A 12,895-nucleotide genomic window follows, 5' to 3' on the forward strand; every position below is an offset into this window, starting at 1 on the left:
CCCAATACCTCCCAGCACCAGAATCTTTCCCAATGAGTCAACTCTTCACATGAGGTGGCCAAAGTACTGGAGTTTCAGCTTGAGCATCATTCCTTCCAAAGAACACCAAGGACTGATCTCCTTCAGAATGGACTGGTTGGATCTCCTTGCAGTCCAAGGGACTCTCAAGAGTCTTCTCCAACACCACAGTTCAAAAGCATCAATTCTTCGACGCTCAGCTTTCCTCACAGTCCGCCTCTCACATCCATACATGACCACAGGAAAAACCATAGCCTTGACGAGACAGACCTTTGCTTGCAGAATAATGTCTCTGCTTTTGAATATGCTATCTAGGTTGGTCATAACTTTCCTTCAAAGGAGTAAGCGTCTTTTAATTTCATGGCTGCAATCACAATCTGCAGTGATTTTGGAGCTCAAAAAAATAAAGTCTGACACTGTTTCCACTGTTTCCCCATCTATTTCCCATGAAGTGATGGGACCAGGTGCCATGATCTTCATTTTCTGAATGTTGAGCTTTAAGCAAACTTTTTAGCTCTCCTCTTTTACTTTCATCAAGAGGCTTTTTAGTTCCTCTTCACTTTCTGCCATAAGGGTGGTGTCATCTGCATATCTGAGGTTATTGATATTTTGCCCAGCAATCTTGATTTCAGCTTGTGCTTCTTCTAGCCCAGCATTTCTCATGATGTACTCTGCATATAAGTTAAATAAGCAGGGTGACAATATACAGCCTTGACGTACTCCTTTTCCTATTTGGAACCAGTCTGTTGTTCCATGTCCATTTCTAACTGTTGCTTCCTGACCTGCATATAGGTTTCTGAAGAGGCAGGTCAGGTGGTCTGGTATTCCCATCTCTTTCAGAATTTTCCACAGTTTATTGTGATCCACACAGTCAAAGGTTTTGGCATAGTCAATAAAGCAGAAATAGATGTTTTACGGAACTCTCTTGCTTTTTCGATGATTCAGCGGATGTTGGCAATTTGTTCTCTGGTTCCTCTGCCTTTTCTAAAACCAGCTTGAACATCAGGAAGTTCACAGTTCACATATTGCTGAAGCCTGGCTTGGATAATTTTTGAGCATTACTTTCCTAATGTGTGAGATGAGTGCAATTGTGTGGTAGTTTGAGTATTCTTTGACATTGCCTTTCTTTGGGATTGGAATGAAAACTGACCTTTTCCAGTCCTGTGGCCACTGCTGAGTTTTCCAAATTTGCTGGCATATTGAGTGCAGCACTTTCATAGCATCATCTTTTAGGATTTGAAATAGCTTAACTGGAATTCTATCACCTCCACTTGCTTTGTTCATAGTGATGCTTTCCAAGGCCCACTTGACTTCACATTCCAGGATGTCTGGCTCTAGGTGAGTGATCACACCATTGTGATTATCTCGGTCATGAAGCTCTTTTTTTGTACAGTTCTTCCATGTATTCTTGCCACCTCTTCTTAATATCTTCTTCTTCTGTTAGGTCCATACCATTTCTGTCCTTTATCAAGCCCATCTTCTCATGAAATATTCCCTTTGTATCTCTAATTTTCTTGAAGATATCTCTAGTCTTTCCCATTCTGTTGTTTTCCTCTATTTCTTTGCATTGATCGCTGAGGAAGGCTATTTTATTTCTTCTTGCTATTCTTTGGAACTCTGCATTCAGATGCTTATATCTTCCCTTTTCTCCTTCGCTTTTTGTTTCTCTTCTTTTCACAGCTATTTGTAAGGCCTCCCCCAAATAGCCATTTTGCTTTTTTGTGTTTCTTTTCCATGGGGATGGTCTTGATCCCTGTCTCCTGTACAATGTCATGAACCTCCGTCCATAGTTCATCAGGAACTCTAACAATCAGATCTAGTCCCTTAAATCTGTTTCTCACTTTCACTGTATAATCATAAGGGATTTGATTTAGGTCATACTTGAATTGCCCAGTAGTTTTCCCTACTTTCTTCAATTTAAGTCTGAATTTGACAATAAGGAGTTCATGATCTGAACCACAGTCAGCTCCCAGTCTTGTTTTTGCCAACTGTATAGAGTTTCTCCATCTTTGGTTGCAAAGAACATAATCAATCTGATTTCGGTGTTGACCATCTGGTGATGTCCATGTGTAGAGTCTTCTCTTGTGTTGTTGGAAGAGGGTGTTTGCTATGACCAGTGCATTATCTTGGCAAAATTCTATTAGCATCTGCCCTGCTTCATTTGGTATTCCAAGGTTAAATTTGCCGGTGACCCCAGGTGTTTCTTGACTTCTTACTTTTGCATTCCAGTCCCCTACAATGAAAAGGACATCTTTTTTTGGGTGTTAGTTCTAAAAGGTCTTGTAGGTCTTCATAGAACCATTCAATTTCAGCTTCTTCAGTGTTACTGGTTGCGGCATAGACTTGGATAAGTGTGATATTGAATGATTTGCCTTGGAAATGAACAGAGATCATTTTTCATTTTGAGATTGCATCCAAGTGCTGCATTTCGGACTCTTTTTTGGACCATTATGGCTACTCCATTTCTTCTAAGGGATTTCTGCCCACAGTAGTAGATATGATGGTCATCTGAGTTAAATTCACCCATTCCAGTCCATTTTAGTTCGCTGATTCCTAGAATGTCAACGTTCACCCTTGCCATCTCCTGTTTGAGTACTTTCAATTTGCCTTGATTCATGGACCTAGCATTCCAGGTTCCTATGCAATATTGCTCTTTACAGCATCAGATCTTGCTTCTATCACCAGTCACATCCACAACTGGGTATTGTTTTTGCTTTGGCTCCATCCCTTCATTCTTTCTGGATTTATTTCTCCACTGATCTCCAGTAGCATATTGGGCAACTACTGACCTGGAAGTTCCTTTTTCAATATCCTATCATTTTGCCTTTTCATACTGTTCAAGGTCTTCTCAAGGCAAGAATACTGAAGTGGTTTGCCATTCCCTTCTCCAGGGGACCACATTCTGTCAGACCCCTCCACCATGACCCGCCTGTGTTGGGTAGCCCAACATGGCATGGCTTAGTTTCACTGAGTTAGACAAGGGTGCTAACTTGGGCCGTGTGATCAGATTGACTAGTTTTCTATGATTATGGTTTGTATGTCTGCCCTCTGATGCCTCTTGCAACACCTACCATCTTACTTGGGTTTCTCTTACCTTGGATGTGGGGTATATCTTCACGGCTGCTCCAGCAAAGCGTAGCTGCTGCTCCTTACCTTGGACACATCTCCTCACAGCTGCCCCTCCTGACCTTGAACATGGAGTAACTTGAATGTTTAGAATAGTAAGTTTACTTATTTTTATGCCCAAATTATTCTACATTTAGCCAAAGAGAGACTCTATAATATGGCTTCTGTATCCTTTTGAAATATATCCAAATTGTCTTTTAAGCCTTTTTTTTCTGGCATTAGTAAGATTTTCCTAGGCCCATTTTCAACTTTCTCTGACTTAGTGAGCTATTTTACTAAAGATCCTGAGGTTCTGTTAGTGAAGAATGATGTTCAGAATCCAAGCGCTGGTAGCACTTATTCATAAGGTGCCTTATTCCCACGGCTGTTCAATAGACACATCTAAGGAATAAGTGTATATGTACATGGATACATACATACATTTACATCTACACTAATTCTGTATTTCTATACCACACATTGTATCTATATTTCTTTCTCTCTCTGTTCCTCTGTCTCTGTCCCTTTAGCTGTCATCAATGCCTTCAATTCTACTGCAACACTCAGGATTTGTCCTTGTTTTCTCTAGTTTTATATGCCCTTCTCTGAGTACATGTGACTCCTACTAGATTCAATCTATGTACCATATTTGGCCATTCCGTCTGTATATAAGTGATCTTCCTGTTGTCCCCACTGTCCTCCTCTGTGTAGATGTTCCTCTCATCCTGCTCAGGCTCAGATTCGTGATACCATGTCACCCCTCTGCAAAGATGCTACAATAACTGTTCATGCTTCAGCAACCAAGGTGGGGCCACCAACCCTCCTCTATAGGGATGTTCTCCCACACAGGTTGTTCGGCTGCATTCTGTGGTGTGCTTTCTCTTACCCTCATGGTACCCTACTTCCTCTTTTCCTCTGATCTCTCTCTCTCGCATGCACACATACACACATCTCTCTCTTCCTAGATTTCTTCTATCCTTGTTTTATTTACAATATTTTTCTTTTCCTGCCTGCTCTCTAAAGGTTAAAGTTCCCTGGAGCTTATACCTTGCTGCCTACTTGATGTCAACCAGTCTCACAGTTTAAAGTGTTTTCTCCATATCAGTAACACCCAAATCAGCATCTGAGGCATTTAAGCTGGTACACATAACTGCCTACTTGGCATCTGAGCATGGATCTTGTGAATCCAAATATAAGTTGTAAAAATAGAGACTTGATTCTTCTTGCCCCACTCTTCTTTCTCCAATAAATCAAACCACTACTACTGTTTAGCCAGAATACAGGAATAGTCTTTGATTTATCTGTTTTCCTGACACACACACATGCAGTATATCAATATGAGCAAATCTAGCTGGCATTTTCATCAGATGTTTTCCTCATCACTTGATTCTCATCAGATCTCCATTGCTGCCACTGTAGCCCAAGTCATACTTACATCTCATGTAGACTATTGTAATAGCCTACTTTCCCTGCTTCTATAATGGATTCTTCTGTAATCTATACTCTATTCCTCTAAAGAAGGTACAACTAACCTTTAAAAATTGAATTAGACCACACTGTCTCTCAACAAGAAATCTTTGTTTTTTCATTGCACTTATAATGAAATGTAGCCTTCTTGCCCTGGTCTACAGTGCTCCGCTACTAGTTTGATTTATCTCTGTCACGCCATCTTTTTACCACTTTCACCCTCTGGATTACTACCGTCTATCTTGTCATTCCTGTTTTACAACAGGCCAAGTGTTTCCCAAGCTGGGCATTTGGATTGCTTTCTAGTATGCTGAAGTCCATAGGGTTGCAAAGAGTCAGACACGACTGAGCGACTGAGCATGCACACAGTTTCTCCAAATCGTCATTTGGCTGATCCATTCTTATTTGGATCTTACTGAAATGTCTTCTTAGAGAGATTAAATTAATTGACTAATTTATCATGAAACTCTCAAATTTGTCAGTTAAGTTCTGAATTCAGCAAGACACAGAGATCACTTACAAGTAGTTGATGAAGGTCACAGAAGGGGAGTTGGAATCTGTCCCACAGAGATGATTCCTAGGAAGCAGTTGAGTTTTCATGAATCATTAGAGAGTTTAAGAGTGTTGTGAGAACCCATGGAATATGAAAAGTCAGGAGCCAGAAGATGGAGAACTTCTGATAGATTTTAAGTTCTAAACTATTACCTAGACTATAGACAAGCATGGTCATAAGTACCCAGTAGAAGCTGGTAAAATCATCTACTACAGCATAAGAAGCATGAAGTAAGGTTAGGCAGGATCTAAAGGTATCCAGCAATCTCCCTTAGATACTTCTGAAACACCCAAAAGAGAATTCCCAGTTGTGAGGTTTTGTTTCTCAATAGCCCAGAAGACCTTAAACATCTGCTTATATATATTTCTCGGTATCATCTTGGGGGAAGGGCTTAGTGGTGAGTGAAGTGCTAAATGATTATTACTCGCTTAGAAAAGAAACAGATAACCTGAGAAAATATAAATGGAAGAGATTTCGTTTATGTCTGTTGAGGGAGTTTAGTAAATCTAAGCCCACCCAAGTTTCCTAGTAGAATAAATGGGCCATATGATCAAGTGCATTTGTGTGTGTGTAGCACATATAGTGTTGTATACAAATAATTTTTAACTGTACAGTTGTAAATAGTTGCCAACACTAAGGAATTTGTGTATTTGTATACATGGATTTATAAACTTCCAGGGACTAAAGACAGATACAGCGAGATATAGCCAGAAGGCAAGCATATATATTAGAGCAATCGTTCTCATCTTTTATTTCTCATTTTATTCACTGGGTGGAGCTTAAAAAAGCTAATTTCTGAGTCTCTTACCCGAGAGATTCTGGTTTAATTGGCCTGGGCATTATGATTTTTAGAAATTTTCTCAAGTGCTTCTCATGTGCATCCAGGGTTGATAGGCTGAAAGGCAGTCTTTTTGATTAAAAAAAAAAAAATCTATATACATTTCCAGTCTCACATCATTATTTTGTGTGTGCCTTCATGCTAAGTCACTTTAGTCATGTCTGACTCTTTGGAGCCCTGTGGACCATAGCCTACCAGGCTCCATTGGATTCTGCCAGAGTCCATTGGATTCTCCAGGCAAGAATACTGGAGAGGATTGCCATGGCCTTCTCTAGGGGATCTTCCTGACCCAGGGATCAAATGCATGCCTCTTATATCTCCTGCACAGGCAGGCATGTTCTTTACCACCAGCATACCTATTTTGCATATGTTATCACTTCATGGGAAATAGATGGGAAAACAGTGGAAACAATGTGAGACTTTATTTTTTTGGGCTCCAAAATCACTGCAGATGGTGATTTCAGCCATTAAATTAAAAGACATTTACTCCTTGGAAGGAAAGTAATGACCAACTTAGATAGCATATTAAAAAGCAGAGACATTACTTTGTCAACAAAGGTTCATCTAGTCAAGGCTATAGTTTTTCCAGTGGTCATGTATGGATGTGAGAGTTGGACTGTGAAGAAAGCTGAGCACCGAAGAATTGATGCTTTTGAACTGTGGTGTTGGAGAAGACTCTTGAGAGTCCCTTGGACTGCAAGGAGATCCAACCAGTCCATTCTAAAGGAGATCAGTCCTTGGTGTTCATTGGAAGGAGTGATGCTAAAGCTGGAACTCCAATACTTTGGCCACCTCATGTGAAGAGTTGACTCATTGGGAAAGACCCTGATGCTGGGAGGGATTGGGGGCAGGAGGAGAAGGGGACAGCAGAGGATGAGATGGCTGAATGGCATCACCGACTCGATGCACATGAGTTTGAGTGAACTCCAGGAGTTGGTGATGGACAGGGAGGCCTGGCGTGCTGCGATTCATGGGGTCTCAAAGAGTTCGGACATGACTGAGCGACTGAACTGAACTGAACCGAAAATATCCTAATATGAGTGAGATTTAGCTAGGACCCCTAATCCCTGACAGACTAGACAGATTCCGATTTAAAGAGTTTCCAAGGGGTATAAGTACAGAAACAGTTCTAGAAAGTGAATGATTTCAAGGGAGTTAGCTCCACTCAGACATTGATTGGTTGAGGTCCCTTTTTGCCTTTCTCCTAGGGTTTGTGAGCAGTCATCCTTGTGGTCAGGATCAGTCCCCAAATTTCCAATTTAATATATTTGACAGAATTGCCTAGTTATTTTTGTTAAAGCAAGCAACAATAACAATAAAAATCAGGTCTTTCAGCTGCATTCTACCTTGTCTAAGAAACAGAACTGGCCAGTGCAAGATTAATGGGGCTCAGGAGAGAACCATGGCAAAGCTTGCTAACCTAGCAGTCTTTTGAAATATGCCATAACAGCTGTGGCATCTTCACAATAAGTTTCATGAGGGTGTATATTGAGTCTAATGAAATTTGGTTAGCTCTGCTAGCTGTCTCTCACTTTGTTCAGTTTTGCAGCTGCTAAAATGGGAAGGATTGAAATCAGCAAGTTTCTGTGAGTAAGTTAAAAGAGGCTTTTGAGTAATTTTTTTCTGCCTACTTAGCATATTTCTCTTGTGACAGTTGGATGTTATTTGGGGTTTCATACTTGGAGGAAGAAGCATAAGCCAGTTTCAGTCATTTTAGAGATTAAATATTTTCTGTATATATATTTGTAGCTGTTATTTTCTTTTTTTTTTGAGGTTTATGATTGATCTTTAGCATGTGATCCCTTGTGTACTGCTGTCTGAAGCAGCCTGAAAAGAGTGTTCCGAGAATTATGCAGAGTTTCTCTTTAGTTACAATTCTGCTTTCTTACTTCACTTGAGTATCAGTCTTCAGAGAATCAGCATAACAAAGGAGTAAATACAAATACATGCAAAAATATCTACCAGAAGATCACTGAATTAGGTTTGTGAAAGCACACTTAAAGTAATTTTCTACTGAAAAATTTAATCAAATTTATTAATCACATCACTGCTTACCGGTGTTAAATAAAAATTTAAAAGGTAGCAATCAATAAACAGAGATAAAAGTGTCTCAAGAATAAATGAAAGGAAGTAATAAAAAGACTCACCAAGCTGAAGTGCCTCCTATCAACAGTAGCTGATAAAATATTAAAAGACTTGCCTTGTGTAATGTCTCCGGAGAGCCATCTGGCTGATCTGCTAGACCGTGATTGACAACTTTGAGACCTTGCTGGAAGCCACAAAAGTATATCTATAATATTATGCTCAATTGCATAGGTCTTTCTTCCTAAATGGGGCTAGAAATAACATACCACTGAATGATTGGCTTTTAAGAAATTGAACATTCTCTTCAGTCCCAGCTGAAGTTTAATTTGCTTAGAATTAGATGCTATGTGGTATCTGGAATACAAAAAAAAAAAAAAAAGAGAGAGAGAGAGAGAGAAACAGAGCCTTGTATCTAAGAACATGTAAAACTGGTTGGGAGGAGTTAAGAAATCAATGGAGGGAATTTCATTAGAGGAGGCAGGTGATTTCAGTGTCAGAATAAATTATTATTTACTAACACATTTCATGTGCCTGGTACTAAGCTCCTGATTTATGTTCATTGTCTTAATTAAGTCTCACAAATAAAAGCCTTACCAATGAGAAATGTAAAGACATTTTTACTTTTCTTGAGATAAGAAATTGAAACTCAGAAAAGTTAAGAACTTTCCCAAGGTCTTTATAGTAAATAGTGTCTTAACTTGTATTTGAACTCAGAACAACACAACTCCAAATGGCATGGCAAACCAAAATCTACTATGAGGCTAGTGACACCCTAGACATTTATTCACAAGAGTGATGTGCCTTTTCACTTTGTTGATGGTTTCCTCTACTGTGGTAAAGCATTTTAATTTGATGTAGGCCCATTTGTTTATTTTTGCTTTTTTTGCCCTTGTCTGAGGTCACAGATCCAGAAAGATATTGCTAAGATCAATGTTAAAGAGTCTACTTCCTGTGGGTTCCTCTAAGATTTTTATGGTTACAGGTTTTTCATTTAAGCCTTTAATATATTTTGAGTTAACTTTTGTATATATGAAAGTGATCCAGTTTCATTCTTTTGCATGTCTGTCCAGTTTTCCAAACACCATTTATTTTTTGTTTATTTTTTTAATTGAAGGATAACTGCTTTACAGAATTTTGTTGCTTTCTGCCAAACATCAACATGAATCAGTCATAGGTATACATATGTCCCATCTCCCTTCCCATTCTACCCCTCTAGATTGTTGCAGAGCCCCAGTTTGAGTTCCCTGAGTTATACAGCAAATTCCCATTGGCTATCTATTTTACACATGGTACTGTAAGTTTCCATGTTACTCTCTCCATACATCCCACTCTCTCCTGCTCTGCCCCTCCCCATGTCCATAAGTCTGTTCCCTATGTCTGTGTCTCCATTGCTGCCCTGCAAATAATTTCATCAGTAGCCTCTTTTTAGATTCAATATATATGCTTTAGCGTATGACATTTGTTTTTCTCTTTCTGACTTACTTCACTCTGTATAATGGGCGCTATGTTCATCCACCTCATTAGAGCTGACTCAAATGTGTTCCTTTTTATGGCTGAGTAATATTCCATTGTGTATATGTTCCACAACTTCTTTATCTATCTCTTTAGAGCTGACTCAAAGGCACTCATTTTTATGGCTGAGTAACATTCCATTTTGTGTGTGTGTGTGTGTATGTGTGTGTATCACAGCTGCTTTATCCATTCATTTGTGAATAGACATCTAAGTTGCTTCCATCTTTTAGCTATTGTAAATAGTGTAAATAAACATTGAGGTACATGTGCCTTTTCCAGTTTTGGTTTTCTCAGGGTATGTGCCTACTAATGAGATTTCTGGGTCATATTGTGGTTTTATTCCTAGATTTTAAAGGAATCTCCATACAGTCTTTCATAGTGGCTGTATCAATTTGCATTCCCACCAATAGTACAAGAAGGTTCCTTTTTTTTCCACACCCTCTCCAGCATTTATTGTTTGTAGACGTTTTTATGATGGCCAATCTGACTGGTGTAAGGTGATATTTCATTGTAGTTTTGATTTGCATTTCTCTCATAATGAGAGATGTTGAGCATCTTTTCATGTGATTGTTAGCCATCTGTATGTATTCTTTGGGGAAATGTATAAAGAAATCACTTGCATTCGTATATACTAACAATGAAAAATCAGAAAGAGAGATTAAGGAATCAATCCTATTCATCACTACCACAAAAAGAATAAAATATCTAGGAATAAAACTACCTAAGGAGACAAAATAACTGTATGCAGGAAAATATGACACTGATGAAAGAAACCAAAGACAATATAAACAGATGGAGAGATATTCCATATTCCTGGGTTGGGAGAATCAATATTGTGCAAATGGCTATACTACCACATGCAGTCTACAGATTCAGTGCAATCTCTATCAAATTACCACTGGCATTTTTCACAGAACTAGAACAAACATGTTCACAATTCATATGGAAACAAAAAAGACCCAGAATATTGAGAAAAGCAATCTTGAGAAAGAGGAATGGAGCTGAAAGAATCAACCTTCCTGACTTCAGATGATACTACAAAGCTCTGGTCATCAAGACAGTATGGTACTGACACAAAAACAGAAGTATAGACCAATGGAACAAGGCAGAAAGCCCAGAGCTAAACCCACACGCCTATGGGTATCTTACTTTTGACAAAGGAGGTAAGAATATGCAATGGGGCAAAGATAGCCTCTTCAATAAGTGAGAAATAAGTAAATATGACAGGAAATAGAAATTATAAAAAATAATCAAATGAAAATTCTAAAGATGAAAAATATAATGTCTGAAATGAAATTGCCCCTGGATGAGATTAAAAGCAGATTAGACATTGAAAAAGAAAATTTGACAGCTACATGTAAAAGAATGAAATTAGAGCACTTCTTAACACCATACACAAAGATAAACCAAAAATAGATTAAAGACCTAAATGTAAGACTGAAAACTATAAAACTCTTACAGGAAAACATAGGCAGAACACTCAATGACATAAATCAAAGCAAGCTCCTCTATGACTCACCTGCTAGAGTACTGGAAATAAAAACAAAAATAAACAACTGGGACCTAATTAAGCTTAAAAGATTTTGCACAGCAAAGGAAACTAAAGACAAGGTGAAAAGGCAATCCCCAGAATAAGAGAAAATAATAGCAAAGGAAAAAAAACTGACAAATAATTACTTTGCAATATACACAAGCAGCTCATACAACTCAATACCAGAAAAACAACCCAATCACAAAGTGGGCAAAAGACCTAAACAACACTGTTTATTGACGAGAGTCTTTTCCCATTTTATTTTCTTGCTTTCTTTATTTTAGATTGACTGTCTATGCATAGGTTTATTTCTGGGCTCTATATTCTGTTGCATTGATCTACGTGTCTTTTTTTTTTTTTTTCCTCACCAGTAGAGTAGTGTTTTGATTACTACAGTTTTATAATATGGTTTGAAATCAGGAAGTATGATGCCACCAGCTTTGTTCTTTCTCAAGGTTGTTTTGACTATTCAGGTTCTTTTTGTTTCCATACAAATTTTAGGATTATTTGTTCTAGTTCTGTTAAAAATGTCATTGCGTCTTGATAGGAATTACACTGAATCTGTAGGATACTTTGGGTTCAGTTCAGTTTAGTTCAGTTCAATCACTCAGTCGTGTCTGACTCTTTGTGACCCCATGAACTGAAACACGCCAGGCCTCTCTGTCCATCACCAACTCCTGGAGTTCACTCAAACTCATGTCCATTGAGTCAGTGATGCCATTCAGCCATCTCATCCTCTGTCGTCCCCTTTTCCTCCTGCCCCCAACCCCTCCCAGCATCAGAGTCTTTTCCAATGAGTCAACTCTTCACATGAGGTGGCCAAAGTACTGGAGTTTTAGCTTTAGTAGTATTGATATTTAACAATATTAATGCTTCTAATCCATGAGCATGGTATATCCTTCCACTTATTTGTGTTGTCATCAGTTTGTTTCATCAGTGTCTTATTATTTTCAGTACAAGTCTTTAGCCTCATTGGTTAGGCTTATTCCTAGGTATTTTATTCTTTTTGATTCAGTTGTAAATGGGGTCTTTAAAATTGCAGTATAATTATTTTGCAATATTATGTTAGTGTCAGGTGTATAAAATAGTGGTTCAAAATTTTAAGATTATACTCCATTTAAGGTTATTACAAAATATTGGCTATATTCCCTGGGCTGCACAATATATTCTTGTAGCTTATTTATTTTATATATAGTAGTTTGTACCTTTATCTCCTACCCTTTAAACACAAGACTATGTTATTTCTCTTCCTAATTCCAGGATGTTGGTCTAACAATGGAAAGGATAAAAATAAATAGAAGCCTGAACATAATTAGAAATTTATGTATACGCAATGTGACCTTAGTGACCAGGCCACACAGAGTTTGGGATTGGAGCATTTTCCTTGTTTATTCATTTGGCACAGTATACTTTAACATATCTTAGCTAGCTCTCCAAAAACTTCTACCACTTCCCAGATATAAGATTCTTAGACCACATATTTCTGTTCTTTCACTATAATTGGTGATTTTTTGGTAACACATTCTACTTCTACATATATTATAAATTTCACATAAACTTAAAAATTGATTTATACACAATTTTCCCTTAAATTAAAATGAAAAAAAAACAATATTTTATATTTACTAACATTTGCAATGTCTTGTGCTTTTTATTTCTTTGTAGAAATCTTAGTTTCCATATGTAACCATTTTTATTCTTCCAAAGAATTTTTATTAGCATTTCTTGTGGTGTTATTCTGATTGCAAAGAATTATCTCAACTTTTGTTTTTCTGAAACTATTTTT

Source organism: Capricornis sumatraensis, chromosome 3, assembly GCF_032405125.1.
Source record: "Capricornis sumatraensis isolate serow.1 chromosome 3, serow.2, whole genome shotgun sequence".
In the NCBI taxonomy this organism is placed as follows: domain Eukaryota; kingdom Metazoa; phylum Chordata; class Mammalia; order Artiodactyla; family Bovidae; genus Capricornis; species Capricornis sumatraensis.